The sequence below is a fragment of the Stegostoma tigrinum genome, chromosome 11 (genome assembly GCF_030684315.1).
Source record: "Stegostoma tigrinum isolate sSteTig4 chromosome 11, sSteTig4.hap1, whole genome shotgun sequence".
NCBI lineage: Eukaryota > Metazoa > Chordata > Chondrichthyes > Orectolobiformes > Stegostomatidae > Stegostoma > Stegostoma tigrinum.
In genome coordinates, this window is record NC_081364.1 from 17,004,071 (window position 1) to 17,010,070 (window position 6,000).

Genomic DNA, 6,000 nt, shown 5'->3' on the forward strand with positions numbered 1-6,000 from the left:
GTCAGAACTATCAAGACATGAGCAGAATTTTCAGAGTATGGATTTGTCTGAAGCCTCCTCAGTGGGATAGAAACTTGTAATAAAAATAATGCTAAATTCAATTTTACAGTTGCAGAGCATCCATCAGGCAAGGCAAAGCCTCAAGGAAGTGCTGTGTAATTGTAATAATGTGTGTTGGCAGAAGTACGTAAGACCATAATAAATAGGAACAACAGGAGGCTGTTCAGTCCTCAAGCCTACTCTGCCATTCAATAGGATCATGGCTGATACAACATCCCTCACATCCACTTTCTTGTGTTTTCCCCATAACTCTTGATTCCCCTACTGATCTATCTATCTCAGCCTTATCTATTGTAGCTTTAAACACACACAAGGAGTCTGCCCCCACGACTCTCTGTGACAATGAGTTCCAAAGATTCACGGCCCTCTGAGAGAAGAAATTCTACCTCATCTCAGACTTAAATTGACGCCCCTTTTTTTTCTGAGACTATACCATCCCGTCCTAAACTCTCCTACGAGGGAAAGCATTGACCCTGTCAAGCCCCTTAAGAATCCATATAGTTAGTTAGATATGAGTTCCTTTTCAGAAAGCTGTGCTGACTCTGCGAGATTACATTATGATTCTTCAAATGTTCTGCTGGTACTTTCTTAATAATTGATTCCAATATTTTACCAACAATAGATGTTAGGCTGATCAGCCTACAGTTGCCTCTTTCTGCCTCCCTCCTTTTTTGAATAAGGATGTCAAATTACCAGTGTGTACTGTATTGAATGTCCTTTTCATTTGTTTTTACTGTGTTTCTTCTCTATTTCTACAATGCTTGTGAGATTAACTCACTGGAAAGTATCATGCAGTTGTCAACAAACTTGGTAAGCGCCTGGCCTATACATTTCTTCAGAATAGCATATAACCCATATTCCTTCAATATTCCATCTTTGATGTATGATACATGTATAGTTCCTGCTACCTGTAAGGTTTGTTGAATTTACAGATTATTTATTATTTTATTTCTTAGTAATATGGGGTAACCAAAGTACTCAGAATGCAAATGCAGACCAAGCAAATGACTCTAATGATAAAACAACCAGTTTATTTAAACAAATTTTCGCAAAACAAAAAAAAAAGCAATAAAGATAAAGCAGCAAAAATCCTTAAGTATAATTGTTGATTTCATTCATATATGAGAACCTTGAGCTCAATTCTGAAACTAAAGTTATAGTTTACCAAGCAGCTTGGTCCTTGTGCTCCTATAAACATCAAAGGCTTGAACAAACAGCTGCAGGCACCGCACAGAACTAGACAGGTAATTCTAACTGTGACTTCACAAAATCCTCCAAATCTGGTGGCAAGAAAGACAGTCCTACAGCAGTATCCTTTCCCAAGACAATATATCCACCATTAAGGAGTTCTGCTGAACACAACAATTGTGTATAACTGACAGTAGGCTCCTGAAGCTCCCCACAGAACTCAGTTGTAGGAGGAGTCTTCCAGGAAGATCGCAGAATGTCCTCAAAGCAATCCTGAATAGGTCAAACATCCATGATGATTCATGGGAAACCTTGATTTATAACCAAACAAAATCGAGATGTTCAACTCAGGAAGGCACCAAACACATTGAGAATATTAATTGGGAAAGTACAGAGTTGAAGTTGAAGCTTTAGAGGGACTACATACAACTGCAAAGAACCCGCTTATCCAATCCTTCAACGTGATGTCCCCACATTTGTTCATCAGAGGCTGTTTTGTCAACCCAGTAACATACAGAGTCTAGAGCTCATTCATTGGATTTGGCAGCTACTCAGAACTCATCGCCCCAGAGTGAAAGCAAGTAATCCTCCATCCTGAGACTGTCTAGAAAGAAAAACTGTGCCACTTTGTGCTGGATCACGGCATTCATTTTTACTTTTATTTACACCAAATGAGACTGAAATTGTAACTCTGAGGATTTGAACATTTGTTTTCCACCCTATATTGTTTTGAAAGAAAATTGAAGATTATAACTAATATTATTGAGACCCAACCATCTTCAGCTGTTTCATCAGTGACCTTCCCTCCATCATAAGATCAGAAGTGGGGATGTTCGCCAAATATTACACAGTGTTCCGCACCATTCATGACTTGCCAGATCTCGAAACAGTCCATGTTCAAATGCAACAAGATCTGGACAATATCTACATTTGGGCTGACAAGTGGCAAGTAACATTCATGTCACACAAATACCAGATAATTATCATCTCCAATAAGAAGACAATCTAAGCATTGCTCCTTGACATTCAATGGTATTACCATCACTGAATCTCTCACTATCAACATGCTGGGGGTTACTATTGACCAGAAACTCAATTTGACTCACCCCATAAACACAGTGACTACAAGAGCAGGTCAGAGGCTAGGAATATATCAGCAAGAAACTGAATTCCTGACTCTCCAGAGCCTGTCCATCATCTACAAGGCACAAGTCAGGAGTGTGATGAAATGTTCCTCATTTGTTTAGATGGGTTCAGATCCAACAACTCAAGAATCTTAATACTATCCAGGACAAAGCAGCCCACTTGATTGGTACTACGAGCAATCTTGATACCATAATCCACAAGCACCTAACTCCCTCCATCACTGATGCTCAATACCGGTTGTGCGTACTATCTACAGGACACACTGCAAGAAATCACCAATAATCTGTAGACACTACTTTCCAAACCCACAATCATTTTCATCTGGAAGAGTAGTGTAGCAGATGCATGTGAACACCACCACCTAAAAGTTCCTGCCCAAGCCACTCACCATGCCAACTTGAAAATATATCGCTGTTCCTTCATGTCACTGGATTAAAATCCTGGCATTCCCTCTCTAAGGGCAGCATAGATCAATTTACAGCGTGTGGATTGCAGTGGTTCAAGAAAGCAATTCACCACCACCTTCTCAAGACCAACCAGGGATGGGCAATAAATGCTGGCCCAACTAGTTATGCTTACGTCACATGAGTGATTAAAAGAAGTAGTATCACTGGGCATTGCGTCACTCATCTTCCACTGAGTGAAATATTTAGAGTTCTACTTCCCCTTACCACCTTATTGTTCAAATACCTGATCCAAAAAAGTGTTGAACAGAAATGCTGAGTAGACCATATAACATTGGGGAACAAAGGCATCAGTCCAGACAAACATAGAACTGATGTACTGGGAAAATATTGGGAGAATATCACCAGTGAAAATGTTGGCTATAACTGGGAAAAATCTGAAGTAACAATAATGACAGAACAGTTTTATTTCTGCAATTTTTAATGCATTGTGATATTTTCTATTGTACAATTACATAACTTTATTAATGTATAGAATTTTTGATAGTTGTATTCTGTCAGAGTTTAAGATGATCAGCTGTCCTAACTTGAATTGTTAATTTAGTGGAGACTGCAATTTTGTTTCACGTCACGGGGATGTTAATGTGACTGGGTTCAATAGTCAGACTCAGGTGAAGAAAACCGAAGGGTCTAGGCCCGAAACGTCAGCTTTTGTGCTCCTGAGAAGCTGCCTGGCCTGCTGTGTTCATCCAGCTTCACACGTTATTATCTTCCATTTGTTTTCATTGATGGTATTCAGTTGCCATTTCAAAAGATAATAGCCCCAAATCACTTGTGAATAGACTGAATTTCTAAGCACAAATTGAAATAAAGACGTACAAGGTAAGTACGTGTCTGAAGACATAAATTCAGTAGTTATCTAAAATCTCTGTGTAGAATACACTGAATCCTGAGATGAAAGATGGAATACCACACCTGAAGAATCTCAATAGGGCTTCAGGCAGGAACTCTTCAAAGGGAGAGGTACCATTCAGTAAATTGTGATCTCCCATTAGGTGCATCCCAGACTGTGGATATAATATGAAAGAAAGGTAGCTATGGCTGAAAGACATAACCTTTCAAAAATACCAAGAGGGAGGTTGAAGACCAATTGCAGCCCTGGTTTATGTGTGCTACTGTGCTAGAGAACTAACTAGTGTATTAGCTTATAGTGACCAACAATGGAGGTGTTGAGTAATGAAATGGAATGCAGTTTGTCCATTTTCACCCTGGGAATCTAGAATTATAGCAAACTGAAGGGTTTTGGCTGAGGGCTGTGATAACACAATTGAATCTAATTAAATCCATTGTCGTGTCCAGAATTCCAAGTTACATGTTTCAGCTTTTAATCTTTGTGGAGGTCCTAGTGTATTAGAAACAGCTGTTATTAAGGATTTTGTGATTGATATAGAACAAATAAATGGTTCATTTTATGAATTTAGTACCCAAAGGATTCAGAACCAAACTCACAATCAAACAATAATCTGTTGGATGAATCAACAACTCCAAGAATAGAAATTATTCTCGCTCCTTGTTAAATAGTAACAGGAGTAATTTTTCCTCTTGTTGCAAAATGTAATGCATTTTTTATAAGTGCTTTTATAAGTATTTTGTATATATCCCAAAGAAAATCATCCCTAATATAATTTGAATCAAAAATGACAGAAATACAAACAACACAAATAAATGATCCGGCAAAGTTGATTTATTTATTTACATTGTATATATGCAGTTTTTAAAAACATTCATACCATGTGGAAATTAAAGAATAGAAGATATTGACTGGAAATTATTGATTAGCTCATGTAGAAACCGTTAATCCTTCCGTATTAACTTCCTTTCTCTTCCATTTTAAAGGAAGAATTAATTCATTTAAAACAAGGATCTGAAAACTGTGTTCAAACTATGGAGGAAGAGGTATATTTCAAACATGTTAAATCTTCATATGATAAGATCACTCGCAGTAATTTCCAGGCTATAACATCAGCATACAGAAAGACAGTAAAAATTGAACTGCTGCATATCAGGGGTCACACTTAATTCATCTTTCAGTCGATACGGTTCTCAAGACATTTAATCTCAACCTAATTATTCTGAGTTTTTTTTTATTCTCTGAAGATTTACTGACTTGGGTCAGGACTACCTGACTCCTATACTTCCAATGGTACACACAGCAGGCTGTTTGAGTTACAGAACAGGTTAATAGCATCAGTAGTTATCTTCCCATTATCATTAACATTACACATCTCAAAACACAAATATACCAATATATTTGCACTAACTGTGTTAAAGCACTAACTCCTCCAGATCCTATATTTTCAGCTATTAGAATTTTGGGATGGGCATGAAGTCAGAGTGGACTTCAACCAAGAGGTGTAGCAGAAGGCAGTTTTAGGGAATTTGCCTTTGAAAAGACCATGACTTCCTTTGAAGAGTTTGAAGTACACTATCAATGAATTATGGATAAGAAATTTATCTCTGATAGTGGTATTAATTGCACATTTTTTCTTTGCAGGGCCTATTATAATCAGTAGAACTGAATATCAGGCACTGTGAAAAATAGCTGGCTGATACAATCCCCTCCAGTGTCATGCACTTCCATTACCATAATGAAAGCAAAGTACTACAGATGCCAAAGAACTGAAATAATTACAGGAACAGCGGAAGAAATTTGGTAGGTCTGGTAGCATCAGTTGAGAGAAATACAAAGTTAATATTTCTCGTCTAATGGAACTTTTTTTGGATTCGTGGAATTCCTATACTGTTCTTTGTTTTTACACCAATCACAATTATGCTGAGTGTCTTGTGGCCTACTGGCAGGACAGACCCACGTGACGTGTCAGTACAGTGGCACTGTTAGGACTTCAACATCCATCACTAAGAGTGACTCAGCAGCATTAATACTACTAGCTAAGTCCTAAAGGATATAGCTTCAAAATTGGGTCAGTAATAAGTTGTGAAGGAATAAACAAGTGGGAAAAATCTTGGCATTAGCATTCTACTTGTTGTAGGCATGCCCATCCATGACTATCTATCAGAGTGACCGCAGGTCAAGGCTTGTGAAGAACAAGTCCCATATTCACTTTCAGGATATCGTCCATTGTGTTGTGTGGCAGTACCACAATGTTAAGAGGGACAAACCACAAAAAGATCTGGCAAGTCA

General features: G+C 38.0%; 1 protein-coding gene across 1 annotated transcript in view; it reads left to right on the forward strand.

Moving 5' to 3' along the window:
* LOC125460537 (uncharacterized) overlaps positions 1-5,774 on the forward strand; it is a 33,601-nt gene extending 27,827 nt beyond the window's left edge. Inside the window, exon 4 of the mRNA XM_048548087.1 lies at positions 5,353-5,774. The gene's annotated coding sequence lies outside the window, so the exon portion shown is untranslated. The remainder of the gene's footprint in view (positions 1-5,352) is intronic.
* Positions 5,775-6,000: the final 226 nt, after the last annotated feature.